A 15,015-nucleotide genomic window follows, 5' to 3' on the forward strand; every position below is an offset into this window, starting at 1 on the left:
GCTATAATGTAGATTCTAGTTTTTAGAGTATTCATATAAATTTCAGACAGTCAAATTTCAGTAATCAACATTCTCATATCAACATTATCTCTCTCTGGTGTCTCATCTTTCCCTACATTCCCCCTCTCTATCAATTCCTCAACCCTTACCTCTCTCTCTCTCTCTTAGGTGTCTACCTCTCTTCCCTCCCTCCCTCTCTTGCACTTGGGTTTTCTCTCCCTCTAGTCTCTCCTTTAACACCCACCTTCCTCCCTCTCTCTCTCTCTTTATTATTCTCCCTCCATCCCTCTCATCACCTCTCTCTCCCTCTTTATGACAGAAAGAAAGGCAAATACTAGGGAGAGAGAGAGAGGGAGGAAGAGAATGGTTGATGGAAAGAAAGAAAAATACCAAGGATAGAGAGATCTAGAGAGAAAGAGAGAGAGAGTTGAAGTGAATGAGGGAGGGAGGGAGGAAGTACTGGGTTGAGGGAGAGAACTGAGAGAGAGACTAAGTGGGAGAGATGGAGGGAGGAAGGGAGGGGTTGATCAAAAGAGAGGGATATATAAGGGAGAGAAGGAGGAAGGGATGGATAGAGAGGGAGGGAGGGGTTGAGGCAAAGAAAGAGCCCAAGTGAGAGAGATGGAGAGAGGGAGGTAGGGGTTGATGAAAAGAGAGGGAGAGACCTAAGAGAGGGTGAGAAAGAGAGAGAGAAAGGAAGGGGGTTTGATGAAAAGAGAGGGAGAGATTGAAGAAAGAGCCCAAGTAAGAGAGAGAGGAAGATAGAGGTTGAGGGAGAGGGAGAGAGGGAGATAGAGAGAGGAATGGGCTGAGGGAGAGATAGGGGGGATGGAAAGAGAGGGATATCCTAGGAAGAGAGCCCAGAGAGAGCCTAAGTGAGAGAGGGGGAGAGAGAGAGATACATGAAGGTAGGGGTTGAGAAAAAGAGAGGGAGAGACTGGCGAGAGAGACAACCCTACTTTCCTCGCTCCCTCTCTCTCTCTCTCCCTCCCTCAACCTCTCCCTTCTTCCATCTCTCTTACTTCAACTCTATCTCTCAATCCCTTCCCCTCCTCACTCTCTCTCACTTAAGCTCTCTCTCTAGTATCTTACTCATTTTCCATCCCTTATTTCCTCTTACTCAGGCTCTATCTCTCTCTCTCTCTTAGGTTAATCTTGGGAGGGAGACAAGGAGAGAGGGTGGGGGAAGGAGATAGAGAGATACTTGAGAGAGAAATAGAAAGGGAGAGAGGGAGAGAATGTGAGAGAGAGACACTTGAGACAGTGGGGGGGAGAGAGAGAGAGAGGGGGGGAGGGAAAGAATGGGAGGGAGAGAGGGAGAGGGAAGAAAGATGATGGTATAGGGAGATAGGAGAAGAGGGAGAGAATAGGAGAGAGACATCAGAGAGAGAGAGAGAGAGAGGATATAGAGAGATCTAGATAGAGGGTGTGAGGGAGAGAGACAAATAGAGAGAGATATCCGAGAAAAAGAGAAAGGGAGGGGGAGGGAGAGAATGGGAGAGTGAGACACCTAAGAGAGGAGGATAGAGAGATATAGAGATAGATGGTGAGAGGGAAAGAGAATTAGAGGGAAAGAGAGAGACTTGAGAGAGTTAGAGAAAGGGATGGAGAGAGAGAGAGAGAGAGGAGAGAGAGAGAGAGAGAGAGAGAGAGAGAGAGAGAGAGAATGGACAAAATTAGATAGACACCTAAGAGAGAGAGAGTAGGAGGGAGAGAGGGAAATAATGGGATATAGACATCTGAGAGAGGGGGAGGCATAGAGAGACCTACAAGGTGGAGAGAGAGAGAGAGAGAGAGAGAGAGAGAGAGAGAGAGAGAGAGAGAGAGAGAGGGAGGGAGGGAGAGAATGGACAAAATTAGATAGACACCTAAGAGAGAGAGAGTAGGAGGGAGAGAGGGAAATAATGGGATATAGACATTTGAGAGAGGGGGAGAGAGAGGGAGTGGGGGAGGTATAGAGAGACCTGTGAGAGGGGGGAGAGAGAGGGAGTGGGGGAGGTATAGAGAGACCTACGAGAGGGGGAGAGAGAGGGAGTGGGGGAGGTATAGAGAGACTTGCGAGAGAGAGAGAGAGAGAGAGAGAGAGAGAGAGAGAGAGAGAGAGAGAGAGAGAGAGAGAGAGAGAGAGAGAGAAGAGAGAGAGAGAGAGAGAGAGAGAGAGAGGGAGGAGGAGGGAGAGAATGGACAAAATAGGACAGAGACACCTAAGAGAGAGAGAGGCAAAGGGAGGGGGAAAGGGGAGGGAGAGGGAAAGAGAGAAAGAGAGACATAGGAAGAGACTTGAGAGGGAAAGAGGGAAAGAGAGAGGGAGAGAGTGGAAAAGGGAGGGGGAAGGGAAGGGAAGGGAGAGAGTGAAAGACAAAGAGAGATAGAGAGAGACTTGAGAGGGAAAGAGGGAAAGAGAGATGGTGAGAGGGGGGAGAGGGAAAAGGGAAAGAGAGGGAGATAGAGATGGGGAGGGAAAGAGAGAGAGAGACTTGAGAGATAAAGAGAAAAGGATGGTGAGGGAGAGGGGGAAAGAAAGGGATATAGCCACTTGAGAGAAGGAGAGAGAGAGAGGGTGTGGGAGAGATATAGAGAGACCTAAGAGGTGGTTGGAGGGATTGTAAGAGAGAGAGAGACTTGAGAGGAAATGGAAGGAGGGGGAGAAAGAGGAGAGGGATGAAGAATAGAGATAGGGAGAGAGCGAGTGTGTGAGAAAAAGAGAAAGGGAGTGGGAGGGAGAGAATTGAAAGGGAAAGAGGGAGAGACTTGAAAGGGAAAGAGGGAAAGAGAGAGGGAGGGAGAGAGAGAAATGGGGAGGGAAAGAGAGAGACTTGAGAGAGAAAGAGAAAGGGATGGGAAGGGAGAGAGGGAAATAATGGGATAGAGACACTTGAAAGAGGAGGAGAGAAAAAGAGAGAGTGGGGGAGATATAGAGAGACCTATGAGGTTGATGGAGGGAGTGTGTGTGTGTGTGTGTGTGTGTCTGTGAGAGAGAGAGAGAGAGAGAGAGAGAGAGAGAGAGAGAGAGAGAGAGAGAGAGGGAGAGAGAGAGAGAGAGATAGGATGGGGGAGGGAGAAAGAGAGAGAGAGGAGGGAAACAATGGGAGGGAGAGAGGGAGAGGGAAGAGATAGGATGGGGGAGAGAGAAAGAGAGAGGGGGAGGGAAACAATGGGAGAGAGAGGGAGAGGGAAGGGATAGGATGGGGAGGGAGAGAGGGTGAGAGAGAGAGAGAGGGAAGAAAGAGGATGGGGGATAGAGAAAGAGAGAGGGAGGAGGGAAACAATGGGAGGGAGAGACAGAGAGGGAAAAGATATGATGGGGGAGGGAGAGAGAGAAAGAGAGGGTGAGAGAGAGAGGGAGAGAGGGTGAGAGAGATAGAGAGGGAAGAGAGAGAGTGAGAGAGAATGAGAGAGAGAGGGAAGGGAAGAGATATGATGGGGGAGGGAGAAAGAGAGAGGGAGGAGGGAAATAGTGGGAGGGAGGGAGGGAGAGGGATGAGATAGGATGGGGGGAGGGGAGAAAGAGAGAGGGGGGGGAAAAATGGGAGGAGAGAGGGAGAGAGAAGGGATAAGATGGGAGAGGGAGAAAGAGAGAGGGAGGAGGGAAACAATGGGAGAGAGAGAGGGAGAGGGAAGAGATAGTATGGGGGAGGGAGAAAGAGAGAGGAGTAGGGAAACAACAGGAGGGAGAGGGAAGGGATATGATGGGGGAGGGAGAAAGAGAGAGGGAGGAGGGAAAAAAATGGGAGATAGAGAGAGGGAGAGGGAAGAGATAGGATGGGGGAGGGAAATAATGGGAGGGAGAGAGGGAGAGGGAAGGGATAGGATGGGTGGGGGGGAAAGAGAGAGAGGGTGAGAGGGTGTCAGAGAGAGAGGAAGATGAGAGAAGAGAGGAGAGGAGGAGAGAGAGAAGAGGAATGAGAGAGAGAGGGAGAGGGAAGATCAGGAGGGAGAGAGGATGGATAAAGAGAGAGGGAGGAGGGAAACTTATTGCCCCCATGTCCTCGAGCTCTCTTCTAGCCGAGGATTTTCTGTGCTGAGGGAGAAAGAGAGGAGAGGGGTCATATGGTCTTCTAACACATGTATGGCCCATTAGGACCCCAAGTGTTTGGCCCCTTAGGACACCATATGACCCCTTAGGACAATATGATGTCCTAATGGTTTCCTAAGGTGTCATATGGTGTTCTAACGCATGTGTGGCACCTCAGAACCCCTTATGACCCCTAACGACACCATGTGATCCCTCATGACACCATACAACCCCCTTAGGACAATATGATGTTCTAACACATGCCTGACCCCTTAGGACCCCATATGATCCCTAATAACACCATATGACCCATTAGGACAACATATGACCCCTTAGGACAATATGATGTCCTAATGGTGTCCTAAGGGGTCATATGGTGTTCTAATGCATGTGTAGCTGCTCAAGACCCCTTATGACCCCTAACGACATCATGTGAACCCTCATGGCACCATATGACCCCTTAGGACAATATGATGTCCTAATGGGTCATATGGTATCTTAAGGGGTCATATGGTGTCCTATGGGGTCATATGGTGTTCTAACACATGTTTGGCCCCTTTGGACCCCATATGACCCCTAACAACACCATATAACCCCTTAGGACAACATATGACCCCTTAGGACAATATGATGTCCTAATGGTGTCCTAAGAGGTCATATGGTGTTCTAACACATCCATCCATGGACCCTCAGGACCCCTTATGACCCTTAACGACACAATGTGACCCCTCGTGACACCATATGACCCATTAGGACAACAATATGATGTCCTAATGAGTCATATGGTGTCTAAAGGGGTCATATGGTGTCCTAAGGGGTCATATGGTGTTCTAACACATCTCTGGCCCCTTAGGACCCCATATGACCCCTTAGGACACCATATGACCTCTGAGGACACCTTATGACCCCTTTTAACATCCTAGTACACGACATGACCCCTTATGACACCATATGACCCCTTAGGACAATATGATGTCCTAATGGGTCATATGGTATTCTAACACATGTGTGGGCTCTTACGACCCAATATGACCCCCAATGACACCATATGAGCCTTTAGGACAACATATGACACCTTAGGACACCATATGATGTCTAGATGGTGTCTTAAGGGGTGATATTGTGTTCTAACACATGCGTGGCTCCTTAAGACTCCATATGACCCCGAATGACACCATGTGCCACCTTAGGACACCATATGACCCCTTATGACCCATTAGGACAATATGATTTCCTAATGTGTCATATGGTTTCATAAGGGGATATATTGTGTCTTAAGGGATCATATGGTGTTCTAACACATGTGTGGGCCTTGAGGACACCATATGATGTCCATATGGTGTCCCAAGGAGTCAATGGTGTTCTAACACATGCGTGGACCCTTAGGACCCTTTATGACCCTTAACAACACCATGTGACCCCTTATGACACCATGTGACCCCTTAGGACAATATGATGTCCTAATGGGTCATATGGTGTCTTAAGGGGTCATATGGTGTTCTAACTCATGTCTGGCCCCTTAGGACCCCATATGACCTCTAACAACACCTTTTGACCCCTTAGAATACCATATGACTCCTTAGAAACAAATATGACCCCTTAGGACAATATGATGTCCTAATGGGTCATATGGTGTCCTAAGGGGTCATATAGTGTTCTAACACATGTGTATCCCCTTAGGACACCATATGACCCTAAAGAGGTAGGGAGGGGGAAGAGAGAGGGAGAGATAATGAGAAAGTGAGAGAGGGAGGGGGAGGAGAGATGGAGAGAATAAGAGAGAGATACACCTGAGAGAGGAGGAGAGTGAGATAGAGATAATGGTTGAGAGGGAGAGACTTAAGAGATAAATAATGGGAGAGAGAGAGAGAGAGAGAGAGAGAGAGAGAGAGAGAGAGAGAGAGAGAGAGAGAGAGAGAGAGAGAGAGAGAGAGAGAGAGAGAGAGAGAGAGAGAGGAATGGGGAGGGAAAGAATGGAATAGAGATACCTAAGAGAGGGGAGAGAGTTAGATAGGGAGTGGGGGAGTGTTAGGATTCCCAAAGATACTGAGAGGGGGAGGTGAATCAGTATCTAACCGGTTATATAATTTTCTTAACTTAAAACATGTAAAGCATATCAATACTGTATACCGGTAAACAAAAAGTAATGCAATAAACATAGATAATAGCAACCACATGAAAAACACACCATAACACAGTAGTTTAACGAGGAAACCCGGTTTGGGAAAAACCTCAGTGGGGTTTGTGACCCACAATATTTACTTACTGGCCAATAAGAGAATATTACTACTACAATAGGGGTCTGCTCATGCAGGAAGACCAAGTGCCTGAGCTCACTGCTCAATTACAAAATGGGAAGTCTCACTGACTTACAAAATGGATTATGCAAATCCAATATCTTGTACTGCTTCAAAATAACATCTACTATGCCGGATCCAATATCGGTTTTAGCTCTGCTTCATACATAAACCCTTAACCTATAATTCACATAATAGGTTTGCCTTATTTCACCTATCTTCTATCTTACAAAATGTTCTATAATGATCTCATACATATATGAGTCATTTTACAACTTGCCAAGTCGGCTTACAATGATTTTACAATTAATTACAAAATATATTATAAACAAAATTCCTGTCGGCCTGGGTGCCGGTATACTTCCTTTTACTGCCGGTGTTCTGTGTGTCGGTGTAGAGTCTATCATTGCTGGTGCCGGTAAATTGTCTTGTTGGTATCATATGATTGCAAGGTTACCATCAATGACAAAACCTTCAATCACCTACAATATCTCATTGAAGTGTGCATTTGCGAACAATCCCCCCCTTTGGCATTGATGGCAACACTCATGAGAAAAATCCAAAAAGTGTCATCCAAAAAGAATATGCCAGAATTGTCTTACCAAAAATTGTGTACCAAAAGAAATGTGCTCCCCTTGAGCTGATGAGCCATTTGCTGATTATTTTTCTCATTACCACTACTCCCCCTTTGGCATCAATGACAAAGGTTGTCATAGTGTCAATTGAGTGTGGTTTCCAGCTTCATCCTTGTAACCGGTTGGTTACAATCTGAAAAAGGTTCGCCAATACCAGCTTTAGGCTCTTAGTGAACCATTCACTGTCCTTTAATGTGGCCTCTGTCCTCTGAATTGTACCGGTGACGTGTTGCATTTGCTGTTCCAGTGTTTTCTATCCTTGAACTAGAGCCTCAGATATCTCTTCTCTCAAGGAGGCGAGGTAGTCCAATCTTGGACTAAGTTTTCATTTTAGATCTTTTGCCTTTCCTTTTATACTTTCCTTCTCTCTTTCCAATTTTCGAAGTTCCTCCTCAAAACTTGTTGTTTTCTGCTAAAAAATTGATAATGGTTCAGATGAATTAATGAAGTTGTCTGCTAATTTATTTATTTCCTCCTGTAAATTGTTGATCTTCTTGTCTATATCTATTGTCAAAAAGTTAGTTTTGCATGTATCTTTGTACAAAGTTTTAAACTCTTTTAGTGTATTACAGTGTCGGTAAAAGAGTGTCAAATTGTCTCATGCACTTGTTTATTTCCTCTTCAAAGAATTTGTGTTTTTCCTTCTCTAGTTTCTCTTTGAATGCTTCCTCATTTATTTGTTCAACTGTCACAATGTTGTCAGTAATATACTTAGACAATGTGTCAAGTTGTTTCAAAGAATCTTTATTTTCCACATTACATTTGGGTGCTATCATTTTCAAAATTGGAATTGTATCATCAATAGCTTTGTATGCTTGTGAGCTACACTCTATTATTTTCTTGATAGAATCCAAAAGAACTTCTGTCACATTTGTTGGTCTGAGTTCTGCAATGGAAGAACCAACAATCTGTATTCTACCGGTGTGAGTAATTTCTTTGCTTGTAGTGACCTCTGGTAGGTCAGTTTGTGTTTGCATTTCTCTAAGCAAAGGTTTGGGTTGCTCAGCTTTTTCTGGTGGCACTGTCTCTGCATGAACCTATTCCTGTGAGGGAGCCTGTTGCTCTGCCTATTTCTTAGTGTTGTCCACTGCCAGTTTTTCTTCTGTGCTACCTGTTGCCAGTGGCCCAGTTGCCACATCTATTTTCCCTGTTGATTCCTTATCTACCACAATATTGACTTTCTGAGTGTCAATGTTCATTGTATATAACACCTCTAAATCAAGATTTGTGTCCTCATTTGGTATGTTCATACTCTCACTAGCCGGTTGATTGTTAGTAGTAACTACCGGTGGAGTATCTAGAGGTGGTGGGGATAAATTGTCTGTTATTTTTATGCTGGGTGGTCAACCAACCTTTCCTTTTCCCTTATCCTTTTGATATACCTTGATGGGTTTAGGGCTTTGATACTCTTCCTGCTTTTCCTTCTGTACAAGGAATATGTCCCATGCATTAGCTATTTCTTCTATCACCTCACTCACTCTCCCTGCCATTAGTGCTACATGCCGGTGAGCAGTTGAAAATACTGACCGGTTAGCCTCTGAGATCAATTTATCTATCTCATCAGGTGAGTTGACAGGATGTACAACAAGTAATTTTTCAATTTTTATTTTCTTATCAAGCTCAATAATACCTACTCTTCTAGCTTCAAGTCTGTTGTAGAGATCTGTCAGTATTTCATCAACAAATTGCATCAAAAATTTCTTAAAAATATCTAAGTGCAATATTACACTATTCTCTACTTTATCTTTGTCATCATCTGATAATGTGTTATACATTTTGCTGATATTTTTCAATTTACCATCCTCAGTAATTTCATCTAGTAGTTTATCAATAGGAGCTATAGACTTCTTCTTAGGAGTCACCTTTTTCTTCTTCGGAGTTAATTTCTTTGCTGGGGGGCCTTACTGCCTGTTGTTTCTGTCTTGTTCTTCTAGGAGAAGGTGAAGATACCAGTGAAGATTTCCTTTTTCTCACAACTCTTTTGAATGCAGCTGGTATGTCACTTTCTAAAGAATTTCCAACCGGTGAAAGGTGAGTTTCCAGTTGAAGTGCTTCTAACTCATCTTTAGTAATACCAGTTTGTTTAAGTACATCTTCCTTAATAGCTTTTTCTTGCCTGGATCCTTTTCTAACTATTGCCTCAACCTTTTTAATATTTTTCTTAGATCGAATTTGTTTTTCAATAGTCTCAGCACTGCCAAATACCTCTTCTTTAGGTTCCTTAGGTGCTTCTAGAAGGGCTTTTGCATATGTTTCTATTATGTGGTCATCAGTTTCATATCCCATTTCAGTAACCCAGATGGTTCTTGGGATAAATGCCTCCATCCAAATTTCATCCTTCTTTATTACAAAACAGATTTCAGCCTTATACTTGTCTGTAATTGCTTGTGACAATCTAACTCTGGTCTTCATTCGGGCCTTCAATGCCTGAAAATACTCATTTATGTTCTTTTCTCTGTTCTCTCCCATGGTGTTCAGTAAATCTGACAACTATTTGCCTACCGGTATATCAAAACCAAAATTTCTAATACCAATACCGAGTACTTGTTTGGTTATGTGCAACATTAGACAAACAAGTAGGTTTCCAAATCTAAATGTTCCCTTTTTGTCTTTCTTTATTTTTCCCAAATTGTCAATTAGTTCATCTTTAAGCCATTCACACACATCTATTCTTGCATTATCATTAATCATATCATAGGCACTTTTAATGCATAGGCTAGAGACTGAGTTTAACCTATTTGCATGTGTAGTTTTGTAGCCTAAGATCATACTGATGAATTTGACATTGATATCCGTTACATCATTTACCCTTAAAGATCTCTTATCAAATGTTGCACTGGTTAGGTTTATCACTAGGTCATTTGAGACCTTCTTTGTTTTATCAGGTCTGTTACCGGTGGAGGGTAACCCTGTCACAGCCTTTACTGCTTCTTTTATGATTTTGTAAACTGAGTCCAACCAGAAGAATGCACCATGTACCCTAATTAGTACTATCCTTATAACATCCTTGGGAAAATCCAGGATACTGAGAATTTTAGTGAAACCTAGGGTTTCATCTATCTTGCGTTCAGGTTTGATATTTCTGGATTCATCACAAATTATAGATTTATACATATTATTAATTTCCTCATCACCTAATTCCTCTATATGACAATGCATATACATTCTAGGGTCTTCAGCAAAAACTACTCCCTTAGGAATTTTAGAAAATGCACCAATGTTATCATCTTTCTTGGCAATTTCAGGAACTAAATGGAATATAGGTCTAGGGTGTTTAATAATTTCGACAATAGTAGGGTTTGCAATGAATTCAGGAGTAGATGAAGAAGCCATGGTTATAAATACCTTTATCTGCCTTAAGGAATGATTGCTTGATGAATTGCTTCACTTCTTTGCTTGGAATGCCTTCGCTCGGGAATTTTCACGCTCTCAAAGATTTGAATGCTCGGTGAAATGAAAATGGAGCCAAAACACTTGTTTTATAATGTTAATTTTGCCAACCACCACATTTAATGCTTGCTAGTTAAGTAATGACTTAACTTATCTACCGGTATAGAAGTAATTTCAGCTTCTCACCATCAACCGAGGGAATAATATCATGTTTCACATTTGGTTACTAAACCCTCAAAGGAATTTTCTTCAGTTAGATGAAGAGTCTTCTGTCGGTGGAGCGTTACTCTGTTCTGCCGGTGGAGTGTTACTCTGTTCTGCCGGTGGAGGAGTATTCCCATCAACATTTAGATCTAACTTTCTGATCCATTATTTTGAGAATTCTTGCTTTACCTCTTCAACCTTTTCTTTAAATTGCAAACTAGCACCATTATTACTTGTCGATGATGCCTTACTTCTGTAGAATTTTGCAATATGTCCAATCTTATTGCAAGCATAACAAGTCACATTGTTTTTCTGAATAGCTTTCCCATATCCTATGCCGGTTTGTGTTCTAAATTGATTAGATAAGTGTCCAAATCTTCCACAAACATAAAATCTTATATTCATTCTGAAATTTTCTGAATTATGACCAATTTTGTTGCATTTGGAGCATTTACCAGTGGGTGTATTAGTGCTCTGATAATTTCTAGATCTACACTGATTTGCTCTATGACCATACTTGTTACAATTAAAGCATTTTCCATTAAATTTATAAGCATTTGGTTGTCTTACTGGTTTGTTATGATCATGTGTGTTTGCAGTACCAGAGCTTTCACCAACTTTAAAGCCAAGGCCATTAGTGTCACCATTTGGTTTCTGATTTTTCAGCAAGTCACCAAGCTCTTTTGGTTTTTCTTGAATTTTTCCTTGTGTTGATTTGCAGTAGCTAGTTCTCTTTCCAAGATACCTTTTTGTCTCATGAGCTCATTTGAGTCATTTTGTGCATGCATTAGATCTGTCTTCAACTTATCATTTTCATAACTAAGTCTTGTGTTTTCACTTGCAGCATCATTCAGTCTTCTAGTCAAGTCTTCTTCATTCTTCTTTCTATCTTCAATTTCTTTACAAAATCTCATAGTCATATCCTGCATCTCATTCTTTGTTGTCATGTTTTCTTGTTTCAGCTTATTCATCAGATCACTAAGAGTTTCCTTTTCATCATTCTCATTTTGCATCTTTTCACAAAGTTCTCTTCTCTTATTTCTTGCAATAGTAAGATTTTCTTGAAGTGCTTGAATAATATCTTGTGCAGCCTTTAGATCATCTTCAAGTTTGATATTTTTCAACTTTTCTGTATAGTCTGAGAGAGCTTCTTCTAATTGCTTCATCAAGTTCTCCATCTCTACCGTTGTCAATATCTTCCTCAAGCTATTAGGCTTCTAAAAACAGAGGACCAGGCTCTGATACAAATTGTTAGGATTCCCAAAGATACTAAGAGGGGGGGGTGGGGGAGGTGAATCAGTATCTAACTGGTTATATAATTTTCTTAACTTAAAACATGTAAAGCATATCAATATTGTATACCGGTAAACAAAAAGTAATACAATAAACAAAGATAATAGCAACCACATGAAAAACACACCATAACACATTAGTTTAACGAGGAAATCCAGTGTGGGAAATACCTCAGTGGGATTTGTGACCACAATATTCACTTACTGGCCAATAAGAGAATATTACTGCTACAATAGGGGCCTGCACATGCAGGAAGACCAAGTGCCTAGAGCTCACTGCTCAATTACAAAATGGGAAGTCTCACTGACTTACAAAATGGATTATGCAAATCCAATGTCTTGTACTTCTTCAAAATAGCATCTACTATGCCAGATCCAGTACCGGTTTTAGCTCTGCTTCATACATAAACCCTTAACCTATAATTCACATAATAGGTCTACCTTATTTCACCTATCTTCTATCTTACAACATGTTCTATAATGATCTCATACATATATAAGTCATTTTACAACTTGCCAAGTCAGCTTACAATGATTTTACAATTTATTAGAAAAAAAAATTATTAACAAAATTCCTGTTGGCTTGGGTGCTGGTATACTTCCTTTTACTGCCAGTGTTCTGTGTGTCGGTGTAGAGTCTGTTGTTGCTGGTGCCGGTAAATTGTCTTGTCAGTATCATATTATTGTAAGGTTGCCATCAATGACAAAACCTTCAATCACCTACAATATCTCATTGGATTGTGCATTTGCCAACAGGGAGATATAGAGAGACCTGCGAGGTGGATGTAGGGATTGTGTGTGAGAGAGAGACCTAAGATGTGGAAGGAGGGAAGGAAAGAGAGATACCTAAGAGGTGGAGGGAGGACGAGAGAGAGAGAGAGAGAGAGAGAGAGAGAGAGAGAGAGAGAGAGAGAGAGAGAGAGAGAGAGAGAGAGAGCCTGAGTGAGAGGAAGGGATGAAAGTATATTACAAGAGACTAGAGAGAGAGAGGTAAAGAGAGGGAGAGAGGGATAAAAAGATATAATGAGAAAGGGAGAGAGGGAGTGGGAGGAGAGAGGGAGATAATGGGAGAGAGATACACTTGAGAGAGGATAGTGAGATAGAGAGATAGAGGCTGAGAGGGAGTTACTTAAGAGATAAATAATGAGAGAGGAAGAGAGATGGAGAGAGAGAGAGGGAGAGAATGGGAGAGAGATACAAATGAGAGAGTCTAGGAGAGTGAGATAGAGAGATAGAGGTAGAGAGGGAGAGAGACTTAAGAGAGAAAGAATGGGAGAGAAAGAGAGGGAAAGAGAGTTAGAGAGAGAGATAGAGAGAGAGAGAACACGACGAAGAGAGGGAAAAAGAGTTAGAGGGAAAGAGGGAGAAATAATGGGAGAGAGACACCTGAGAGAGGAGGAGAGAGATATATATAGATAAAGGTTTAGAGCGAGAGACTTGATAGAGAGGAGAGAGACTTGAGAGAAAGAGAAAGGGAGCAAGAGGGAGAGAAAGAGAAAGAGAGATAGAGAGAAAGACAGACTTGAAAGAGGAAGAGAAAGAGAAAGGGAGTGAGAGGAAGAGGGAGATAATGGGAGAGTGAGAGATAGAGATACTTGAGAGAGGGAGAGAAAGATAGAGCCCAAGTGAAAGAGGGAAAGAGAGGGTTAGACGAAAGAGAGAGAGAGGGTGAGGGAGATGGGAAAGAAGGAGAGATACCTGAGAGAGGGAAGGAAGTATAGAGGAAGAGACCTAAGAGAGAGAGATATGTGGGGGTTAAGGAAGAGAGAGGGGGAATGTAGGGAAGAGACCAGAGAGATAATGTTGATATGAGCATGCTAATTACTGAAATTTGACTAAGTCTGAAATTTATACGAATACTCAAAAAACTAGAATCTACATTATAACTCCTAGAGATCTGGAACCACTCTCAAACATCCTGACAATATATACATAAAATATAACTTAACTTATACTTAAAAGTCATATTTTATGTATATATTCTAAGACAAAGAACAATTTGTGCTTCCTAGCATGAAAAATTTCTATGGAATTCATTAGGCATGCACCAAATAAATTTTAAAAAACAATTTCATTTGGCATGCACCAAATGTGGTAAGCGCCAAATTTGGTGTGCGCCAAATGTGGTGCTCTGGTAAACACCAATCCAAAGGCTTGAATTTTCCTTGGGCATCCAACCCAAAGGTTTGGATGCCCTTCTTAGGCCTGAGACATGTTTTCCAGCAAGTATTGAAATTTTTCTTACTTTTTTGTTCGTGCTCTCCATTAGGTTTACATGTGTTACAATGAAATAAAAAAACACCACACAATCGTCAAGCTCTCTCTTAGCTATCCAACCATGTAATTATTTTTAAATTTTGATAATGTTAAGGTCTTCATCCATAATTTCTTTTGTTAGTGTGTCGCTTTTTTGTCAAAAACCAACATGTCATATTTCGGCCATAGATTTTTACTCGTTTATCCAATTTTTTTAAAAATTACATTTTTAGAAACTAGACTGCATCCTACACAATTTTAAAAAAAAAAAATTAAATTTTTGATTAGTTTTCACAAATTTTTCGAGGGAGCATGCTCAAATTTCATTAAAAATTAGTGTCCACTTCGAAAATTGGTAAAAAAATCATATATCCATTAAAAATTTAGCTGAAAAGCCTGGCATAAACTACATGGTGTTAGCTAATTTCTCACTAGAGTGATTTTAAAAATTCCAAAAAAAAGTTTACATTTTAGGGGGAGCACACCAGGTGCTATGTTATTTTTTTCTGAAAAAATAACACCACTTTGTGTGCTCCCCCTTTTTGAAACCCTTAATCTCCACTATTTTCAAAACAAAATTAGTATTTTAGAAATTAGACTCAGAGCACTACAATTCTTGTTCTTACCACATCCTCATATTTTGAGTGTAACTATCTTCATTTTCTTGTTGAAGTTCAGACTTTGCTGATTTTAGAAAAAAGTGGCATCTTAAGACCCCTTTTTGGTCCCCCATCTTTGTACACTTACCTCATACTATTGCAGTGTATCATCTCATTGTGAGTAGGTTCCCATCGTGGTTTTCCCCTTAACTAGGTTTTCCACCTCACAAATATTGGTGTTATGTGTGTTGTTGTTATTGTTGTTATCTTTCTTTTTGTTGTAGTTGATCAGATTTGAGATTGTGCTTAATTTGTTTAATCTAGTGA

Source organism: Cryptomeria japonica, chromosome 3 (genome assembly GCF_030272615.1).
Source record: "Cryptomeria japonica chromosome 3, Sugi_1.0, whole genome shotgun sequence".
In the NCBI taxonomy this organism is placed as follows: Eukaryota; Viridiplantae; Streptophyta; class Pinopsida; order Cupressales; family Cupressaceae; genus Cryptomeria; species Cryptomeria japonica.